A 23,504-nucleotide genomic window follows, 5' to 3' on the forward strand; every position below is an offset into this window, starting at 1 on the left:
CACAGGGATTCGGTTTGGGGAGTAGAGTGAGTTTCTTGGAGGCAAAAAAGGTCAAAGTTCAAAGAGGAAAGGTACCGGAACAGGGCTCTTCTCTTAGGTGCCTGGCCTAGGCCGTTAACATTAAGGGTGCAAATTCGTAAAAAGGACGCCATTTTATTCATAATAATCAAAATACACAAAAGGGGGGGTGGTTTATTTAATAAAAGGTTGAGTTAAAGTCATTGGGGATTCTAGCTCTACAGCTGCAGACTACGTGTTCCCCGGGCATTAAATTATATGTGACGCCACAAGTGCAGCTTATCAGCAGGCGTTGACACTTTTTATTGGTGCAACGAGATGGGCTAAGGTAAAATTCTTCCGCAGCCCAATTGCCACAGCGACATTTAAAATGTGCTGTGTTGCATAAACATTTGATTTGCTCGCCTGCATATGCTGTGTGGCAGCATGACGTCTTCTTCTTGGGCGAAGGTGTTGCACTGTTCTTGCGTTTGCGGGATCTCACTGTATGGAACCCTTCGTCATCCCGCTTTGGTTTAGGGGTCGATGACGCCATTGGTTGCGTCACTGGGACGGGAGCGTCACTGGAAACCATTTGTGTTGTAGCGGTATCAGCCAACACAGGCTGCAGGATACTGCGACGTACCGCCTCTGGTGTCTTGATGTTGTTGACAACATTGAACGTTGGGGCGCTAGAGGGTGATTGCGCCTCTGATGTCTTGTTGTTGTTGCTGGGAGTTGTAGCGGTGTCAGCCAACTCGGGCTGCTGCATACTATGTTGTACCGCCTCTGGTGTCTTGGTATCTTCGCCAACATTGGGCGTTGGGGCGCTAGAGGTTGTAAGCACCTCTGTAGACTTCGCGCCGCTTCCCGTGACGTCAGCTGTCACGGTTGGCGGCGCATCTTCAGTGGCAACAGCTGCCACACCTTGCTTGTTCACAGGTGTGACTTCACGTGTCACACCTGGAGTTGTAACGGCTTTATCTACCGCTTCTGAAGCCTTCGCATTTTGCGTCGGGACGGCCTTATCAGCCGCCTCTGGCGCCTTCTCGTCGAGCGTTGCGACGAGCGCACCTGCGCCCGCCAACGCCGACTCGCTCTTATCTTTGACTTGCTGCGTTTTCGCGCCTGCGTCTTTGACTGCTTTTCGCTCTTCTATATAGTTTGCGAAACTAGGGCACTCGCGTTTCACGTGGCCCATTTCGTGGCAAAAATCGCACTTTTTGGGTTGGCCTTCGTATGTCACCTCGATAGTTTTTTTGCCCAGACGCAGGCGCTCGGGAATATGGTTTTGGGCCAATACAGAGCTCTTCATGATTATGACGCGTTTGCCGCCATATACACCTTCCTCATCATACACTTTCCACCCCTTTTTGACTGGGGCGAACTTTGTCATGAAATTTAGCAAGGCTGCCATTTTAATTCGCGGGTGAACTTTAGATAGAAACACCCGAATTTCGTCGTCACAATGGGCATTAGCGTAAACTGCTTTCCCACTGGCTCTGATGGTGGCAGCGAGCTCTTTGGCCTTTTCTGCTGCCGCGCAGTTAAAAACGACCTTTCCGTTTGGATAGGGAATTACGCCCTCCAAAGATCGAATGCTCACTTTAAGCTGTTTTAGCAACTTGTAAAGCTCTGGCTTCTTGAGCCCTGGATTGAAACGGGCTTCAACATCCAAATTAGGGTCGGTATCGAAAGGATCGACCGCTTGCACATTTCCGGCCGAAACAACAGGCCGGGAAGCTAACGCTTGCGCGTAATTCATAATTTTCTCTGCCTTTTGTGCGTCTCCAACAAATTCGCACGGGCTGGCCACTGGCAGCTCACCTCTCCTTTCAAACAAAAAGCAGCCCTTAGAAGGGCTGGGCTGGCTTTGCGCAGTGGCCTCAGATAGTCTACAACAGATCATTAACCAGAAAAACTAAGACGAAAACTTGTAAAACTGGCCGAATTCACTGCTTTATATAGACTTAAATAATTTCCAATAAAGTAACTCAGGTGTGATGCTTACTGTGTTCAAATAGAATGTCGACTGGTGGGAGAGGGGCGGAGGTTGGCCTGGTGGGCACGTTGAGTGGTTGGGACATCGCAAGCACGTGGAATGGCAATTTTCAACACTGAGAGTGCAGCGGTAATTACCACGCTTGCAACGACAGAAAAGTATGTCTGCCGCTGGACAGTAATTTGGCATAATGAGCACGAGCCGGCGTCGTCGACGCGGCAACGACGGCGGGGGGCCTTTGCAAACGATTAAGTAGTTAAAAAGTAGCCCGGACAGGGCGTGATGCTTACCTTATTCAAATAGAATGTCGACTGGTGGGAGAGGGGCGGAGGTTGGCCTGGTGGGCACGTTGAGTGGTTGGGACATCGCAAGCACGTGGAATGGCAATTTTCAACACTGAGAGTGCAGCGGTAATTACCACGCTTGCAACGACAGAAAAGTATGTCTGCCGCTGGACAGTAATTTGGCATAATGAGCACGAGCCGGCGTCGTCGACGCGGCAACGACGGCGGGGGGCCTTTGCAAACGATTAAGTAGTTAAAAAGTAGCCCAATTCTATTTTATTCGGGCGGGCTAACAGCCGCCACCACGAATATCACACAAAATTGTTAAAGGAAAGGAGGGAAATGGGGAGAAATTCATTAGAAAGAGGGCGGATAGTAAACAAAAGGGTACAGTAATGGCGAGACGAAAAGGCACAATGAAAAAATACAGTTACAGACGCCTAAGGCGCTGCACGAAAGAATACACAAATAAGGACGACCGGAAATTACGAAAAATTATACAGTTGCAGACGACAAGGACGCTGCACGAGAAAAAAAAGACAATACACTATTGGGGACGACAAAAGTACGGAATAATTCAGAGTGTTGCAGACGACAAATTTTATATGATGTATGTGTTGGTTGCCCGGGGGATGGGTTTAAATTAAATACTGGACGACGTCGGCCAAGACACCTTCGAGGTCGGCATTTGACCTGCTCCGTTGTAAAGTGAGTCGAAAGTTCATAGTGTGTTTCAGGGTCCGGATCAGGTGTTGGGGTACGTTAATTAAAGGGCGGGGGTCGTGTTTAATGCGATTGCGAGTCTTCCAAATGGTGTGGGTGAGGGATGTATTTAACAGAGCTACAAGGGTTGAGGAGTATGGGTTGTCTGACAGGGGGGTTTTAGGGAAAGTTAGATAACTGGGGGTGTCGAAATATGTGAAAGTGTTGTTGAGTAGGGAGTTGAGGGTGTTTTTAACAAGGGATAGAATGGGTTGTATCGCGGGACAGGTATGAAAAAGGTGGCTAAAGGTTTCCAGGGGGTAATTGCAAAGATGGCATTGGGGGTCTAAATCTAGGGGAAGGTAGGACTTCTGACATTTCAGGGGGAGGATTTTGTGTACTAATCTATAGTTAAAGGTTTTGAGGTAATTGGGAAAGATGGGGTGATGAATTTGGGACCAGTCGGTGTGGAAAAAGGGGTGCTGGGAATCATTTATTAATCTGGTGTAAAGGGGTTTGGATTTGGGACAAAGCAGTTCTTGTTCAGAGGGACTAAAGGAATTGATCAGGGAGAGAATATGTTGATAGTGAGTGGAGGGTGTTGTGGCGTGGGGGAGGTTATTTCTTAGTCTGAGGCTGTATAAATTTGATAGGGGGAGGCCGAGATTATATTCCAAGAGGGAGAGTTGGGGGGTTGTTGGGGTGTCCAAGATTCGTTGTTTGTAGTAATTTTTGACAGAAAAGAGAATGGATAGGTCAGCATAGAGGGGTAGATTTGCCGCGCCGTAACCACCAAGGTCACGGCGGGCTGCCAAGATGTTAATAGGCAAGGTTGGTAGGTTTGGGCCTCCGACAAAGCTTGCCACAATGCCGTCGACCCGCTCTCGTTGCTGGGGTGGTAAGGGGTAAATTTTAGCAAGGTACGAAATTTCGGGAAGAAGGATAGTTTTTGAAAGAATGCATTTCGAATCGAAGGTGAGAAAGGGGTTGCTAATAGATTTGGCGCGGGATTGTAAAGAGGTAATTACTTGGCGCCAAGCCGCTTTTATTACTGAGGGTGCGCCGATGGGAATATTTAACGGTGTAATTTTATCCGGGTTCCACTTAATTTGATTTAAAAAGGGGTCGTCTGAGAGAGGGTGGAGGATGGCAATTGCTTCTGTTTTGGCGGGGTTCAGTTTAAGACCGGTGAATTTAGAAAATTTATTAATAAGTGACAGGGCGTTACAGAGGGACTGCCGATGCGCCACCACGAGGGTGACGTCATCGGCGTAAGCAATTGCCTTGGGAATATTGCGGCATGGCACAGGGGTCGAAATGATAGAGGGGGTGTTTTGGAGGGCAACGAGTAACGGGTCTAAAGCAATCAGGAAGAGGTTCAGACTAAGGGGGTCTCCTTGTCTGACACCTCTCCTGATGGGAAAATCCCTTGTGGCGAAGCCATTGACGAAGACCCGGGAGTGGGCGCTGGAGTGAAGAGCAGAAAGATATTGAGTAAAGAGAGGGGGAAAGCGTTTAAGATTTAATTGGGAGAGTAACCACGGGAAGGAAATAGAGTCAAATGCTTTTTGGAAATCAAGAGAAACGAAAAACGAATTTGAATTAATTTGAGAAGCATGAGTGTATAAATCGCGAAGAAGTGTGGTTGCGTCTGAGGTAGAGGATCCGGGGGTAGCAAATTGATTGTGGAATAAAATTAAGGAAATAAAGGGCTTGATACGGAGGTTAAGGATTTTATGAAGGATTTTGAGGTCGGTATTAAGTAAAGAAATAGGGCGGTAATTGGTCAAAAGGGTGGGGTCGTTTTTCTTATGAATAATTGTTATATGGCCGAGATTAAATTCCAATGGGGTATAGGCGTTTTGGTAGGAGAAGTTAAGGGCTTGGGTAAGGTCGAACCCGATTAGGTCCCAGCAACGAGTATAAAACTCGATGCTGAGCCCATCGGGCCCGGGGGTTTTGTTAGGGGAAAAGAGGGAAAGGGCTTTTTTTACTTCGGACATTGTGATGGGGGCTGAGAGGGAATCTAGGTACTGATCAGGGATTAATTTGGAAGGAAGTTGGGCAAATTCGTCACTGGGGGGCGGCAAGGGAAGTTGTTGGGATGTGTATAAGTCTGTGTAAAATTTGCGGGTGTGTTCTAATATTTCCTTGGGGGTTGTTAGGGGGAGTCCATGGGGGTCTTGAAATTCGAGGATGGGGGGTTTGCGACGTGAAGGGAAAAGCTGGGAATAGAGAGTTTTATCGGCTATGTTTTTGAATTGGGGATCGGAGGAGAGGGATTTAATAAGTGAGGAGCGGGCATTGGAAAGGTATGTATTATTTAGGGACTTTTTGAGGGATTGGAAATGGGCTAAGTTTTGTGGGGTCGGGTAATCATTCACTTTTTGGCGGGAGGATTCGAACTGCTGGTGAAGGCGGAGGGTTTCGGTGCGGTGGAGTTGAGCTAAACGTTTTGAATGGGATTGGAGGAGGGATTTAAATTTAGTTTTAAGGGTAAGCCAGAAGTCCATGGGATTGGGGTGAAAGGGACCTAAGGTTTGCCAGAGGGGATAATGTTGGGAGAGATCTATTTGGAAGTCAGGGTCAAGGAGGGTAGATGTGTTATTCTTCCAGGAGCCTTTGCCCCTGGGAGGAGAGGAAATGATGTTGAGGGTGAGGGTAACTAAATCATGGTCGGAGAAGGGGCATGGAGTAAAGGTATGTTGCTTAGGGATCAATGGAGGGGAAATATAAACTCTGTCTATTCGGGATTGGGTACCAGGGGCGCGACGGGAGAATTGGCAAAGGGAGGGATAAAGAGCACGAAAGGAGTCTTGGAGGTTGAAGGTGGATAATAAATTAATTAAAGGGGGGCTGGGCCGGCGTGATTGAACAGGGGGATATTTATCGAGGGTTGGGTTTAGGACGCAATTAAAATCGCCGGCCAGAATTAAGGGGTGGGGTGAAGTTAAATAAGGGTAGAGGGAGTCAAAGAAATTATTGCGTAGGGTTATTTTATCAGCTCCAGAGGGGGCGTAAACGTTAACTAAATGGAAGGTATGGGTTAGGGTTGAGATGTCGGCCGCAATAATGCGACCGGCAGAGTCAGAAAATGAATTGAGAATTTGAAGTGTGGAGGAGTTTAGAAGAACTGCGACACCACCTTGGGCATAGCCTGTCGGAGGTGCCGAGTTTAAGAGGATGGGGCCAGAAGTCCATTCGGACTTCCACAGGGATTCGGTTTGGGGAGTAGAGTGAGTTTCTTGGAGGCAAAAAAGGTCAAAGTTCAAAGAGGAAAGGTACCGGAACAGGGCTCTTCTCTTAGGTGCTAAGGGTGCAAATTTTCAAAAAGGACGCCATTGTATTCATAAAGAAAACACAAAAACAAAAATGGGTGGCAATAATTGGAGGGTGGCTTATTCAATTCAATAAAATGTTGAATTAAAATCGTTGGGGATTATAACTTTACAATTACAAACTATTTTCTCCCCGGGCATTAGATTGTACGTGACGCCACAAGTGCAGCTTATCAGCAGGCGTTGACACTTTTTATTTGTGCAACGTGAAGGGCTAAGGTAGGCTTCTTCCGCAGCCCAATTGCCACAGCGACATTGAAAATGTGCTGTGCCACATAAACATTTCATATCCTTGCCTGCATATGCTGTGTGGCAGCATGATGTCTTCTTTGGGGGTGAAGGCGTTGCGCTGTTCTTTCGTTTGCGGGATCGTACCGTGGTAAACCCTTCGTTGTCCCGCTTGGTTGGTTTTGGTGTGGATGACGCCATTGGATGGTTGGGTGCATCAATTGAAACAATTGACGTTGGGGCGGTGTCAGCCAACACGGGCTGCAGGATACTGCGACGTACCGCCTCTGGTGTCTTGTTTTGTTTGTCAACATTGGACGGTGGGGCGCTAGATGGTGATTGCGCCTCTGAAGTCTTGTTGTTGTTGGAAGTTGTAGCGGTGTTAGCCAACTCGGGCTGCTGCATACTGTGGTGTCCCGCCTCTGGTGTCTTCTTTTCTTCGCCAACATTGGGCGTTGGGGCGCTAGAGGTTGTAAGCGCCTCTGTAGACTTCGCGCCGCTTCCCGTGACGTCAGCTGTCACGGTTGGCGGCGCATCTTCAGTGGCAACAGCTGCCACATCTTTCTTATTCACAGGTGTGACTTCACGTGTCACACCTGGAGTTGTAACGGCTTTATCGGCCGTTTCTGGAGCCTTCGCATTTTGCGTCGGGGCGGCCTTATCAGCTGCCTCTGAGGTCCTCGCATTTTGCGTCGGGACGGCCTTATCAGCCGCCTCTGGCGCCTTCTCGTCGAGCGTTGCGACGAGCGCACCTGCGCTCGCCAACGCCGACTCGCTCTTATCTTGGACTTGCTGCTTTTTCGCGCCTGCGTCTTTATCTGCGGCTGCAGCCGCTTTTCGCTCTTCTACATGGTTTGCGAAACTTGGGCACTCGCGTTTCACGTGGCCCATTTCATGGCAAAAATCGCACTCTTTGGGCTGCCCTTCATACGTCACTTCGATAACTTTTTTGCCCAGACGCAGGCGCTCGGGAATGTGATTTTGGGCCAAAACAGAGTTCTTCATAATAATGACCCGCTTGCCGCCATAAACGCTCTCGTCGTCATATACTTTCCACCCTTTCTTGACTGGGGCGTATTTCGACATGTAATTTAGCAATGCCGACATTTTTATGCGCGGGTGAACTTTAGAAAGAAACACCCGTATCTCATCATCGCAATGGGCGTTGGCATAGACCGCCTTGCCACTTGCTCTAATACTGGCGGCAAGCTCTTTAGCTTTTTCTGCGGAACTGCAGTTAAAGAGAACTTTGCCATTTGGGTAAGGAATTACGCCCTCCAAGGATCGGATACTGATTTTAAGCTGTTTTAGCAGCTTATAAAGTTCTGGCTTCTTGAGCCCAGGGTTGAAACGGGCTTCTACATCGAGATTAGGGTCGGTTTCGAAAGGATCGACCGCTTGCACATTTCCGGCCGAAACAACAGGCCGGGAAACTAACGCTTGCGCGTAATTCATATTTTGTGCTGCCTTTTGTGCGTCTCCAACAAAATCGCACGGGCTGGTTACTGGCAGCTCACCTCTCCTTTCAAACAAAAAGCAGCCCTTAGAAGGGCTGGGCTGGCTTTGCGCAGTGGCCTCAGATAGTCTACAACAGATCATTAACCAGAAAAACTAAGACGAAAACTTGTAAGACTGGCTGAAATCACTGTTTTATATAGACTCAAATAATTTGCAATATAGCTGAATAGAGGTCAGAACACGTATGCTTGCCTTATTCAAATAGAATGTCGACTGGTGGGAGAGGGGCGGAGGTTGGCCTGGTGGGCACGTTGAGTGGTTGGGACATCGCAAGCACGTGGAATGGCAATTTTCAACACTGAGAGTGCAGCGGTAATTACCACGCTTGCAACGACAGAAAAGTATGTCTGCCGCTGGACAGTAATTTGGCATAATGAGCACGAGCCGGCGTCGTCGACGCGGCAACGACGGCGGGGGGCCTTTGCAAACGATTAAGTAGTTAAAAAGTAGCCCGGACAGGGCGTGATGCTTACCTTATTCAAATAGAATGTCGACTGGTGGGAGAGGGGCGGAGGTTGGCCTGGTGGGCACGTTGAGTGGTTGGGACATCGCAAGCACGTGGAATGGCAATTTTCAACACTGAGAGTGCAGCGGTAATTACCACGATTGCAACGACAGAAAAGTATGTATGCCGCTGGACAGTAATTTGGCATAATGAGCACGAGCCGGCGTCGTCGACGCGGCAACGACGGCGGGGGGCCTTTGCAAACGATTAAGTAGTTAAAAAGTAGCCCGGACAGGGCGTGATGCTTACCTTATTCAAATAGAATGTCGACTGGTGGGAGAGGGGCGGAGGTTGGCCTGGTGGGCACGTTGAGTGGTTGGGACATCGCAAGCACGTGGAATGGCAATTTTCAACACTGAGAGTGCAGCGGTAATTACCACGCTTGCAACGACAGAAAAGTATGTCTGCCGCTGGACAGTAATTGGGCATAATGAGCACGAGCCGGCGTCGTCGACGCGGCAACGACGGCGGGGGGCCTTTGCAAACGATTAAGTAGTTAAAAAGTAGCCCGGACAGGGCGTGATGCTTACCTTATTCAAATAGAATGTCGACTGGTGGGAGAGGGGCGGAGGTTGGCCTGGTGGGCACGTTGAGTGGTTGGGACATCGCAAGCACGTGGAATGGCAATTTTCAACACTGAGAGTGCAGCGGTAATTACCACGCTTGCAACGACAGAAAAGTATGTCTGCCGCTGGACAGTAATTTGGCATAATGAGCACGAGCCGGCGTCGTCGACGCGGCAACGACGGCGGGGGGCCTTTGCAAACGATTAAGTAGTTAAAAAGTAGCCCGGACAGGGCGTGGTGCTTACCTTATTCAAATAGAATGTCGACTGGTGGGAGAGGGGCGGAGGTTGGCCTGGTGGGCACGTTGAGTGGTTGGGACATCGCAAGCACGTGGAATGGCAATTTTCAACACTGAGAGTGCAGCGGTAATTACCACGCTTGCAACGACAGAAAAGTATGTCTGCCGCTGGACAGTAATTTGGCATAATGAGCACGAGCCGGCGTCGTCGACGCGGCAACGACGGCGGGGGGCCTTTGCAAACGATTAAGTAGTTAAAAAGTAGCCCGGACAGGGCGTGGTGCTTACCTTATTCAAATAGAATGTCGACTGGTGGCAGAGGGTCGGAGCTTGGCCTGGTGGGCACTTGGAGTGGTTGCGACATGGCAAGCACGTGGAATGGCGATTTTCAACACTGAGAGTGCAGCGGTAATTACCACGCTTGCAACGACAGAAAAGTATGCCTGCCGCTGGACAGTAATTGGGCATAATGAGCACGAGCCGGCGTCGTCGACGCGGCAACGACGGCGGGGGGCCTTTGCAAACGATTAAGTAGTCAAAAAGTAGCCCGGACAGGGCGTGATGCTTACCTTATTCAAATAGAATGTCGACTGGTGGCAGAGGGTCGGAGCTTGGCCTGGTGGGCACTTGGAGTGGTTGCGACATGGCAAGCACGTGGAATGGCGATTTTCAACACTGAGAGTGCAGCGGTAATTACCACGCTTGCAACGACAGAAAAGTATGCCTGCCGCTGGACAGTAATTGGGCATAATGAGCACGAGCCGGCGTCGTCGACGCGGCAACGACGGCGGGGGGCCTTTGCAAACGATTAAGTAGTCAAAAAGTAGCCCGGACAGGGCGTGATGCTTACCTTATTCAAATAGAATGTCGACTGGTGGCAGAGGGTCGGAGCTTGGCATGGTGGGCACTTGGAGTGGTTGCGACATGGCAAGCACGTGGAATGGCGATTTTCAACACTGAGAGTGCAGCGGTAATTACCACGCTTGCAACGACAGAAAAGTATGCCTGCCGCTGGACAGTAATTGGGCATAATGAGCACGAGCCGGCGTCGTCGACGCGGCAACGACGGCGGGGGGCCTTTGCAAACGATTAAGTAGTTAAAAAGTAGCCCGGACAGGGCGTGATGCTTACCTTATTCAAATAGAATGTGGAAAAGAGGGAGTGGGGCGGAGCTTGGCCTGGTGGGCACTTGGAGTGGTTGGGACATCGCAAGCACGTGGAATGGCAATTTTCAACACTGAGTGCCGCCGTATTTGCCACATTTGCATCGACAAGGAGAGCATCCTAGCCTCTGGACAGCAATAGGGCATAATGAGCACGAGCCGGCGTCGTCGACGCGGCAACGACGGCGGGGGGCCTTTGCAAACGATTAAGTAGTCAAAAAGTAGCCCGGACAGGGCGTGATGCTTACCTTATTCAAATAGAATGTCGACTGGTGGCAGAGGGTCGGAGCTTGGCCTGGTGGGCACTTGGAGTGGTTGCGACATGGCAAGCACGTGGAATGGCGATTTTCAACACTGAAAGTGCAGCGGTAATTACCACGCTTGCAACGACAGAAAAGTATGCCTGCCGCTGGACAGTAATTGGGCATAATGAGCACGAGCCGGCGTCGTCGACGCGGCAACGACGGCGGGGGGCCTTTGCAAACGATTAAGTAGTCAAAAAGTAGCCCGGACAGGGCGTGATGCTTACCTTATTCAAATAGAATGTCGACTGGTGGCAGAGGGTCGGAGCTTGGCCTGGTGGGCACTTGGAGTGGTTGCGACATGGCAAGCACGTGGAATGGCGATTTTCAACACTGAGTGTGCAGCGGTAATTACCACGCTTGCAACGACAGAAAAGTATGCCTGCCGCTGGACAGTAATTGGGCATAATGAGCACGAGCCGGCGTCGTCGACGCGGCAACGACGGCGGGGGGCCTTTGCAAACGATTAAGTAGTCAAAAAGTAGCCCGGACAGGGCGTGATGCTTACCTTTGAGGGTCGGAGCTTGGCCTGATGGGCACTTGGAGTGGTTGCGACATGGCAAGCACGTGGAATGGCGATTTTCAACACTGAGAGTGCAGCGGTAATTACCACGCTTGCAACGACAGAAAAGTATGCCTGCCGCTGGACAGTAATTGGGCATAATGAGCACGAGCCGGCGTCGTCGACGCGGCAACGACGGCGGGGGGCCTTTGCAAACGATTAAGTAGTTAAAAAGTAGCCCGGACAGGGCGTGATGCTTACCTTATTCAAATAGAATGTGGAAAAGAGGGAGTGGGGCGGAGCTTGGCCTGGTGGGCACTTGGAGTGGTTGGGACATCGCAAGCACGTGGAATGGCAATTTTCAACACTGAGTGCCGCCGTATTTGCCACATTTGCATCGACAAGGAGAGCATCCTAGCCTCTGGACAGCAATAGGGCATAATGAGCACGAGCCGGCGTCGTCGACGCGGCAACGACGGCGGGGGGCCTTTGCAAACGATTAAGTAGTCAAAAAGTAGCCCGGACAGGGCGTGATGCTTACCTTATTCAAATAGAATGTCGACTGGTGGCAGAGGGTCGGAGCTTGGCCTGGTGGGCACTTGGAGTGGTTGCGACATGGCAAGCACGTGGAATGGCGATTTTCAACACTGAAAGTGCAGCGGTAATTACCACGCTTGCAACGACAGAAAAGTATGCCTGCCGCTGGACAGTAATTGGGCATAATGAGCACGAGCCGGCGTCGTCGACGCGGCAACGACGGCGGGGGGCCTTTGCAAACGATTAAGTAGTCAAAAAGTAGCCCGGACAGGGCGTGATGCTTACCTTATTCAAATAGAATGTCGACTGGTGGCAGAGGGTCGGAGCTTGGCCTGGTGGGCACTTGGAGTGGTTGCGACATGGCAAGCACGTGGAATGGCGATTTTCAACACTGAGTGTGCAGCGGTAATTACCACGCTTGCAACGACAGAAAAGTATGCCTGCCGCTGGACAGTAATTGGGCATAATGAGCACGAGCCGGCGTCGTCGACGCGGCAACGACGGCGGGGGGCCTTTGCAAACGATTAAGTAGTCAAAAAGTAGCCCAATTCTATTTTATTCGGGCGGGCTAACAGCCGCCACCACGAATATCACACAAAATTGTTAAAGGGAAGGAGGGAAATGGGGAGAAATTCATTAAAAGGAGGGCGGAAAGTAAACAAAAGGTACAATAATGGCGAGACGAAAGGGCACAATGAAAAAATACAGTTACAGACACCTAGGGCGCTGCACGAAAAAATACACAAATAAGGACGACCGGAAATTACGAAAAATTATACAGTTGCCGACGACAAGGACGCTGCACGAGAAAAAAAGACAATACACTATTGGGGACGACAAAAGTACGGAATAATTCAGAGTGTTGCAGACGACAAATTTTATATTATGTATGTGTTGGTTGCCCGGGGGATGGGTTTAAATTAAATACTGGACGACGTCGGCCAAGACACCTTCGAGGTCGGCATTCGACCTGCTCCGTTGTAAAGTAAGTCGAAAGTTCATAGTGTGTTTCAGGGTCCGGATCAGGTGTTGGGGTACGTTGATTAAAGGGCGGGGGTCGTGTTTAATGCGATTACGAGTCTTCCAAATGGTGTGGGTGAGGGATGTATTTAATAGAGCTACAAGGGTTGAGGAGTATGGATTGTCTGACAGGGGGGTTTTAGGGAAAGTTAGGTAACTGGGGGTGTCAAAATATGTAAAGGTGTTATTAAGGAGGGAATTTAGGGTGTTTTTAACAAGGGATAAAAGTGGCTGTATAGTGGGGCAGGTATGGAAGAGGTGACTGAAGGTTTCCAGGGGGTAATTGCAAAAAAGGCATCGGGGATCTAAATCGAGGGGGAGATAGGACTTCTGGCATTTCAAGGGGAGGATTTTGTGGACTAGTCTGTAGTTGAATGTTTTGAGGTAATTGGGAAAGATGGGGTGATGAATTTGGGACCAGTCGGTGTGGAAAAAGGGGTGCTGGGAATCATTTATTAATCGGGTGTAAAGGGGTTTGGATTTGGGACAAAGCAGTTCTTGTTCGGAGGGACTAAAGGAATTGATCAGGGAGAGAATATGTTGATAGTGAGTGGAGGGTGTTGTGGCGTGGGGGAGGTTATTTCTTAGTCTGAGGCTGTATAAATTTGATAGGGGGAGGCCGAGGTTATATTCAAAGAGGGAGAGTTGGGGGGTTGTTGGGGTGTCCAAGGTTCGATGTTTGTAGTAATTTTTGACAGAAAAGAGAATGGATAGGTCAGCATAGAGGGGTAGATTTGCCGCGCCGTAACCACCAAGGTCACGGCGGGCTGCCAAGATGTTAATAGGCAAGGTTGGTAGGTTTGGGCCTCCGACAAAGCTTGCCACAATGCCGTCGACCCGCTCTCGTTGCTGGGGTGGTAAGGGGTAAATTTTAGCAAGGTACGAAATTTCGGGAAGGAGGATAGTTTTTGAAAGAATGCATTTCGAATCAAAGGTGAGAAAGGGGTTGCTAATAGATTTGGCGCGGGATTGTAAAGAGGTAATTACTTGGCGCCAAGCCGCTTTTATTACTGAGGGTGCGCCGATGGGAATATTTAACGGTGAATTTTATCCGGGTTCCACTTAATTTGATTTAAAAAGGGGTCGTCTGAGAGAGGGTGGAGGATGGCAATTGCTTCTGTTTTGGCGGGGTTCAGTTTAAGACCGGTGAATTTAGAAAATTTATTAATAAGTGACAGGGCGTTACAGAGGGACTGCCGATGCGCCACCACGAGGGTGACGTCATCGGCGTAAGCAATTGCCTTGGGAATATTGCGGCATGGCACAGGGGTCGAAATGATAGAGGGGGTGTTTTGGAGGGCAACGAGTAACGGGTCTAAAGCAATCAGGAAGAGGTTCAGACTAAGGGGGTCTCCTTGTCTGACACCTCTCCTGATGGGAAAATCCCTTGTGGCGAAGCCATTGACGAAAACCCGGGAATTGGCGGAAGAATGAAGAGCAGAAAGATATTGAGTAAAGAGAGGGGGAAAGCGTTTAAGATTTAATTGGGAGAGTAACCATGGGAAGGAAATAGAGTCGAAGGCTTTTTGGAAGTCGAGTGAAACGAAAAACGAATTTGAATTTATTGAAGAAGCGTGAGAATATAAATCGCGAAGAAGTGTGGTTGCGTCTGAGGTAGAGGATCCGGGGGTAGCAAATTGATTGTGGGAGAGTATTGAAGTGATAAAGGGCTTGATACGTAGGTTCAGGATTTTGTGGAGGATTTTGAGGTCGGTATTAAGTAATGAAATGGGGCGGTAATTGGTCAAAAGGGTGGGGTCGTTTTTTTTATGGATGATTGTAATATGGCCTAATTTGAATTCCAAGGGGGTGTAAGCGTTTTGATAGGTGAAGTTGAGGGCTTGGGTAAGGTCGGGCCCGATTAGGTCCCAGCAACGAGTATAAAACTCGATGCTGAGCCCATCGGGCCCGGGGGTTTTGTTAGGGGAAAAGAGGGAAAGGGCTTGTTTTACTTCGGTCATTGTGATGGGGGCTGATAGGGAATCTAAATACTGATCAGGGATTAATTTGGAAGGGAGTTGGGAAAATTGGTCACTAGGGGGAGGTAAGGGAAGTTCTTGTGAAGTGTATAAGTCTGTGTAAAATTTTCGTGTATGGTCTAATATTTCCTTGGGGGTTGTTAAGGGGAGTCCGTGGGGGTCTTGAAATTCGAGAATGGGGGGTTTTCTGCGGGAAGGGAAAAGCTGGGCATAAAGGGTTTTGTCTGCTATATTTTTGAATTGGGGATCGGATGAAAGGGATTTGATGAGGGAAGAGCGGGCATTGGAAATGTAGGTATTATTTAGGGACTTTTTCAGGGATTGGAAGTGGGCTAAGTTTTGTGGGGTCGGGTAATCATTCACTTTTTGGCGGGAGGATTCGAACTGCTGGTGAAGGAGGAGGGTTTCGGTGCGGTGGAGTTGAGCTAATCGTTTTGAATGGGATTGGAGGAGGGATTTAAATTTAGTTTTAAGGGTAAGCCAGAAGTCCATGGGATTTGGGTGGAAAGGTCCTAGGGTTTGCCAGAGGGGATAATGTTGGGAGAGATCATGTTGAAAGTCAGGGTCTAGGAGGGTGGATGTGTTATTCTTCCAGGAGCCTTTGCCCCTGGGAGGAGAGGAAATGATGTTGAGGGTGAGGGTAACTAAGTCGTGGTCGGAGAAGGGGCATGGAGTGAAGGTATGTTGCTTAGGGATCAATGATGGGGAAACATAAACTCTGTCTATTCGGGATTGGGTACCAGGGGCGCGACGGGAGAATTGACAAAGGGAGGGATGAAGAGTGCGGAAGGAGTCTTGGAGGTTAAAGGTGGATAATAAATTAATCAAAGGGGGGCAAGGCCGGCGTGACTGTGCAGGGGGATATTTGTCAAGGGTGGGGTTTAAGACGCAATTAAAATCGCCGGCCAAAATTAAGGGGTGGGGTGAAGTTAAATAAGGGTAGAGGGAGTCAAAAAAGTTATTTCGAAGGGTAAAATTCTGGGAACCGGAGGGAGCGTAAATATTAACTATATGGAAGGTATGGGTTAGGGTTGAGATGTCGGCCGCAATAATGCGACCGGCAGAGTCAGAAAATGAATTGAGAATTTGAAGTGTGGAGGAGTTTAGAAGAACTGCGACACCACCTTGGGCATAGCCTGTCGGAGGTGCCGAGTTTAAGAGGATGGGGCCAGAAGTCCATTCGGACTTCCACAGGGATTCGGTTTGGGGAGTAGAGTGAGTTTCTTGGAGGCAAAAAAGGTCAAAGTTCAAAGAGGAAAGGTACCGGAACAGGGCTCTTCTCTTAGGTGCTTGGCCTAGGCCGTTAACATTAAGGGTGCAAATTCGTAAAAAGGACGCCATTTTATTCATAATAAACAAATACACAAAAGGGGGGGTGGTTTATTTAATAAAAGGTTGAGTTAAAGTCATTGGGAATTCTAGCTCTACAGCTGCAGACTACGTGTTCCCCGGGCATTAAATTGTATGTGACGCCACAAGTGCAGCTTATCAGCAGGCGTTGACACTTTTTATTGGTGCAACGAGATGGGCTAAGGTAAAATTCTTCCGCAGCCCAATTGCCACAGCGACATTTAAAATGTGCTGTGTTGCATAAACATTTGATTTGCTCGCCTGCATATGCTGTGTGGCAGCATGACGTCTTCTTCTTGGGCGAAGGTGTTGCACTGTTCTTGCGTTTGCGGGATCTCACTGTATGGAACCCTTCGTCATCCCGCTTTGGTTTAGGGGTCGATGACGCCATTGGTTGCGTCACTGGGACGGGAGCGTCACTGGAAACCATTTGTGTTGTAGCGGTATCAGCCAACACGGGCTGCAGGATACTGCGACGTACCGCCTCTGGTGTCTTGAAGTTGTTGACAACATTGAACGTTGGGGCGCTAGAGGGTGATTGCGCCTCTGAAGTCTTGTTGTTGTTGCTGGGAGTTGTAGCGGTGTTAGCCAACTCGGGCTGCTGCATACTGTGTTGTACCGCCTCTGGTGTCTTGGTTTCTTCGCCAACATTGGGCGTTGGGGCGCTAGAGGTTGTAAGCACCTCTGTAGACTTCGCGCCGCTTCCCGTGACGTCAGCTGTCACGGTTGGCGGCGCATCTTCAGTGGCAACAGCTGCCACGTCTTTCTTATTCACAGGTGTGACTTCACGTGTCACACCTGGAGTTGTGACGGCTTTATCTGCCGCTTCTGAAGCCTTCGCATTTTGCGTCGGGGCGGCCTTATCAGCTGCCTCTGAGGTCTTCGCATTTTGCGTCGGGACGGCCTTATCAGCCGCCTCTGGCGCCTTCTCGTCGAGCGTTGCGATGAGCGCACCTGCGCCCGCCAACGCCGACTCGCTCTTATCTTTAACTTGCTGTTCTTCAGCACCTGCGTCTTTCGTTGCGGCTGCAGCCGCTTTTCGCTCTTCTGCATGTTTTGCGAAACTTGGGCACTCGCGTTTAACATGACCCATTTCGTGACAAAAGTCACACTTCTTGGGCTGTCCTTCGTACGTAACCTCGATCATTTTCTTGCCCAGACGCAGGCGCTCGGGAATATGGTTTTTGGCCAAAATTGAGCTCTTCATTATAATGACGCGCTTGCCACAATAGACGCTTTCGTCGTCATAGACTTTCCACCCCTTTTTGACTGGGGCAAACTTCGACATGTATTCTAACAATGCCGACATTTTAATACGTGGGTGCACCTTCGACAAAAACACCCGTATTTCGTCGTCGCAGTGGGCGTTGGCGTAGACTGCCTTGCCACTAGCTCTAATTGCGGCAGCGAGCTCTTTGGCTTTGTCAGCGGAAGAGCAGTTAAAGAGCACCTTTCCATTCGGGTAAGGGATAACGCCCTCCAAAGCCCGAATGCTCACTTTAAGCTGTTTTAAAAGTTTGTACAGCTCTGGCTTCTTAAGCCCAGGGTTAAACCGGGCTTCAACGTCGAGATTGGGGTCGGTTGCAAAGGGGTCAACCGCTTGCACATTTCCGGCCGAGACAACAGGCCGGGAAGCTAACGCTTGCGCGTAATTCATAATTCTTGCTTGGTTTTGTGCGTCTCCACAACTTACGCACGGGCTGGCCACTGGCAGCTCACCTCTCCTATCAAACAAATAGCAGCCCTTACAAGGGCTGGGCTGGCTTTGCACAGTGGCCTCAGTTAGTCTAGGACAACAGATCATAAAACAGAAATCTAAGGACGAAAACTTGATACTGCTTGAAATCACTGCTGATAGATAGACTCGAATAAATTGCTATATCGCCGAATAGAGGTCAGAACACGTATGCTTGCCTTATTCAAATAGAATGTCGACTGGTGGCAGAGGGTCGGAGGTTGGCCTGGTGGGCACGTTGAGTGGTTGGGACATCGCAAGCACGTGGAATGGCAATTTTCAACACTGAGAGTGCAGCGGTAATTACCACGCTTGCAACGACAGAAAAGTATGTCTGCCGCTGTACAGTAACTTGGCATAATGAGCACGAGCCGGCGTCGTCGACGCGGCAACGACGGCGGGGGCCTTTGCAAACGATGAAGTAGTTAAAAAGTAGCCCGGACAGGGCGTGATGCTTACCTTATTCAAATAGAATGTCGACTGGTGGGAGAGGGGCGGAGGTTGGCCTGGTGGGCACGTTGAGTGGTTGGGACATGGCAAGCACGTGGAATGGCAATTTTCAACACTGAGAGTGCAGCGGTAATTACCACGCTTGCAACGACAGAAAAGTATGTCTGCCGCTGTACAGTAACTTGGCATAATGAGCACGAGCCGGCGTCGTCGACGCGGCAACGACGGCGGGGGCCTTTGCAAACGATTAAGTAGTTAAAAAGTAGCCCGGACATTTTTTTTTTTTTTTTTTATTCGGATGAGCACAAGGCTACCACGAATATCACACTAAAATGGAAGAAAAGAAGTGACGAAAAAATACAGGTACAAAGGAAAAAAAATTTGCAGACGACAAGTACTGCACAAAATAGGAAAAGAAGGAAAACGGAGGAGAGCGAGGAAAAGGTGCTGAAAAAGCGGGATTTACGATTACAAAGAAAAAAAACGCAATTAGAGTGTACAAATAAATACAAAAAAGGGGTCACATACACACACACAAAAGGGGATACTACTTGTCGCAGTATATTGAATTATTGGTTGTTTGTAAAAGGGGGGTGGAGAGAAGGTTACCAAAAATGGGTTATATAATTTTTGACGTCGGCCAGGACGCTTTCGAGAGAGGGGTTTTCCCTGTGACGTTGGATAGCGAGTCTTAAAGTAATAGAGGTTTTAAAGGATCGGATGAGGTGGTTGGGGATGTTGTTCAAAGGGCGGGGGTCATGTTTGATGCGGTTTCTTGTCTTCCAGATTGTGTGGGTTAATGAGGTGTTCAGTAGAGCGGATAGGGTCGACGCGTAGGGGGTATCGTGTTGGGGTAGTTTCGGGAAATTCAGGTGTATAGGTGAGTCGAAGTAGGGAATGGTGGTATTTAGCAAGGAGTTAAGGGTTTGTTTTACAAGGTTTAGAAGGGGTTGAATTGTGGGGCAGTTGTGGAAAAGATGTGAAAAGGTTTCGGATGGGTAGGTGCAGAGGTAACAGTGGGGGTCTTTGTCGAGTGGGAGAAAGGTTTGTTGGCATTTGAGGGGGAGAATTTTGTAGGTGAGGCGGTAATTGAATGTTTTAAGATAATTGGGGAAAATAGGGTTATGAATTTGGGTCCAGTCTGTCAGGTTATGGGGTTTTGGGGAGGTATTTGTCAATCTGGTGTAGAGGGGTTTTAATTTAGGGCAAAGAAGTTCCTGTTCTGTGGGGTTTATGGAGGTTATTAAAGTGTATAGGTATTGATAGTGAGGGGAGGGTGTTGCTGCGTGAGGTAGAAAATTTCGTGTCCGGAGGTCGAATAATTGAGAAATTTGGAGTCCAAGGTTATATTCGAAAAAGGAAAGTTGGGGTGTAGTTGGGGTGTCAAGGATACGATGTTTATAATATTTTTTGAAGGAAGAAAGCAAAAGAAGGTCGGAATAGAGGGGGATGTTGGCCGCGCCGTAACCTCCGAGGTCACGGCGGGCTGCCAGAGTGTTGATGGGCAAGGTAGGGTTGTTTGGGCCTACGACAAAATTCACCACGATGCCGTCGACCCACTCGCGTTGCCGGGATGGTAGGGGGTAGGTGTTGGCCATATAAGAGATTTTGGGGAGGAGCATTGTTTTGGAAAGGATGCATTTCGAATCGAAAGTTAGAAAGGGGTTGCTTATAGAGTTGGCGCGGGTTTGTAAAGAGGAAATTTTTGTGTGCCATGCCGTTGTTATAGCTGAGGGTGCGCCGATGGGTGTTTTTAAAGGATTTATTGAGTTAAGGTTCCAATTAATATGATTCAAAAGGGGTTCGTCGGTAGGAGGTTGGAGGATGGCAATTGCTTCGGTTTTGGTGGGGTTTAGTTTAAGACCAGATAATTTACTAAATTTATCAATTAATGCCAGGGATTGGATGAGGGATTGCCGATGCGCCACCACTAGGGTGACGTCATCGGCGTAAGCAATTGCCTTGGGTGTATTTCGGCATGGCACAGGGGTAGACATGATAGCGGGGGTGTTTTGGATGGCAACGAGAAGTGGGTCTAAGGCGATCAGGAAGAGGGTCAAACTAAGGGGGTCACCTTGTCTGACTCCTCTCCTGATCGGAAACTCCATCGTGGCGAAACCATTGACGTAGGCCCGGGTATTAGCAGAAAAATGAAGGGCACAGAGATAATCAGTAAAGAGAGGGGGAAAGTGTCTAAGTTTTAGTTGGAGAAGAAGCCATGGAAAAGAAATAGAATCGAAAGCTTTTTGGAAATCGAGTGAAATGAAGAAAGAGTCCGAATTGATTAGAGAGGCGTGGTGATAAAGGTCGCGAAGAAGGGAAGTGGCGTCAGCTGTTGAGTTACCGGGTGTGGAGAATTGGTTGGGAGAGAGAATTGAGGAGATGAAGGGTTTGATGCGGAGGTTGAGGATTTTATGTAAGATTTTGAGGTCGGTATTAAGGAGAGAAATGGGTCGGTAGTTGTTTAAGAGAGTCGGGTCGTTCTTTTTATGAATAAGGGTAAGGTGTCCGAGATTAAATTCCATTGGGGTATGTGCGTTAAGGTAGGCGTAGTTGAGGGCTTGGGTCAGGTCGGCCCCGATGAAGTCCCAGCAGAGCGAGTAAAACTCGATGCTGAGACCATCGGGACCGGGGGTTCTGCCGGAGGGAATAAGGGAGAGTGTGCTTTTAATTTCGTGTTGGGTTATAGGGTTTGAGAGGGTGTCGCGGAGTTGGTCGGGGATGGTTTTTGAGGGGTGTTTAAGGAATTCGTTATTAGGTTGCGGAGGAGGTAATTGTTGGTCGGAATAAAGGGCAGAGAAGAATTTTCTAGTGTGGGATAGAAGTTCCTTAGGGGTTGAGAGGGGGAGTCCATGGGGGTCTTGTAATTCGAGAATTGGGGGGTGTTTGCGGGTAGGGAGGAGCTGAGTGTACAGGGATTTGTCGGCTATGTTTTTGTAATGTGGGTCGGAGGAAAGTGATTTGATGAGGGAAGAGCGGGATTTGGAGAGGTAAGTGTTGTTAAGGGACTTCTTAAGGGACTGGAAATGAGCTAGGTTTTGTGGGGTGGGATTATCATTGACTATTTTTCTGGCGTTTTCAAATTGTTGCTGGAGGTGTTGGGATTCGGTGCGGTATTGTTGGGAAAGGCGTTTGGAGTGAGATTGTAGGAGTGTTTTAAATTTGTGCTTGAGGGTGAGCCAGTATTCCATAGGGTTGGGGTGAAGAGGAGCCAGAGTTTGCCAGAGGGGATAATGTAGGGAAAAGTCTTGTTGAAAGAGAGGGTCAGTGAAGGTGGAGGTATTGTTCTTCCAGGAGCCTTTGCCCCTGGGGGGAGAAGAAATGAGGTTAAGGGTTAGAGTGACGAGGTCGTGGTCAGAGAAGGGGCATGGAGTGAAAAGATGTTGTTTAGGGATCAATGGGGGGGCAGTGTAAATTCGGTCTATGCGGGATTGGGTGCCGGGGGCGCGTCGAGAATATTGGCAAAGGGAGGGATGGAGAGTGCGGAATGAATCTTGAAGGTCAAAGGTGGATAATAATTTAACTAAAGGGGGGCTAGGTCTACGTGTTTGGAGGGGAGGGTATTTATCAAGGGCTGGGTTTAGGACACAATTAAAATCACCGGCAAGAATTAAAGGGTGGGTGGAGGTTAAGTACGGGTAAAGGGAATCGAAAAAGTTATTATTATTGCTATGGTTTTTCTTGCCGGAGGGGGCGTAAATATTTACCAGGTGAAAGGTGTGGGTGAGGGTTGAGATGTCGGCAGCAATAATGCTACCGGCAGAATCAGAAACGGAATTGAGAATTTGAAGTGTGGAGGAGTTTAGAAGAACTGCGACACCTCCTCGGGCATAGCCCTTCAGAGGTGCCGAGTTTAAGAGGACGGGGCCGGAAGTCCATTCAGACTTCCAGAGGGATTCGGTTTGGGGAGTAGAGTGAGTTTCTTGTAAGCAGTAAAGGTCAAAGTTCAAAGAGGAAAGGTATTGAAACAGGGCCCTCCTCTTGGGTGCCTGGCCTAGGCCGTTAACATTAAGAGTACATATTCGCAAATACGACGCCATTGTATACATAAAAAATAAACAAGTAGGTGGTGGGTGATAACGGTGGTTTTACAAAAACGTTGCATTAAAATCGTCGGGAATTGTTGCTTTGCAACTGCACACAACCTTCTCCCCGGGCAAAAGGTTATAACATACACCGCAAGTGCAGCTAATAAGCAGGCGTTGGCACCGTTTATTGGTACAACGAGACGGGCTAAGGTAGGCTTCTTGCGCAGCCCAATTTCCACAGCGACATTTTAAATGTGCTGTGTCGCATAAACATTTAATGTGCTCGCCTGCGTATGCTGTGTGGCAGCATGACGTCTTCTTCTTGGGCGAAGGTGTTGCACTGTTCTTGCGTTTGCGGGATCTCACTGTGTTGAAACCTTCGTCGTCCCGCTTCATTGGTTTGGGGGTTGATGACGCCATTGGTTGCGTCGCTGGGACGGGAGCGTCAGTGGAAACCATTTGTGTTGTAGCGGTTTCAGCCAACACGGGCTGCAGGATTCTGCGACGTACCGCCTCTGGTGTCTTGTTGGTGTCGCCGACATTGGTCGTTGGGGCGCTAGAGGGTGCTTGCGCCTCTGAAGACTTGTTGTTGTTGGGCGTTGTAGCGGTGTCAGCCAATTCGGGCTGCTGCATACTGTGGTGTACCGCCTCTGGTGTCTTCTTGTTAAATCCCAAATTACGCGTTGCGGCGCTAGAGGGTGTGAGCGCCTCTGTAGACTTCGCGCCGCTTCCCGTGACGTCAGCTGTCACGGTTGGCGGCACATCTTCAGTGGCAACAGCTGCCACACCTTGCTTGTTCACAGGTGTGACGTCGGATGTCACACCTGGAGTTGTAACGGTTTTATCTACCGTTTCTGGAGCCTTCACAACTTGCGTCGGGACGGCCTTATCAGCCGCCTCTGGCGCCTTCTCGTCGAGCGTTGCGACGAGCGCACCTGCGCCCGCCAACGCCGACTCGCTCTTATCTTCAACTCGCTTGTTTTTCGCGCCTGCGTCTTTCGTTGCGGTTGCAGCCGCTTTTCGCTCTTCTGCATGTTTTGCGAAACTTGGGCACTCGCGT

This window comes from Ascidia mentula, chromosome 7 (assembly GCF_947561715.1).
Source record: "Ascidia mentula chromosome 7, kaAscMent1.1, whole genome shotgun sequence".
NCBI lineage: Eukaryota > Metazoa > Chordata > Ascidiacea > Phlebobranchia > Ascidiidae > Ascidia > Ascidia mentula.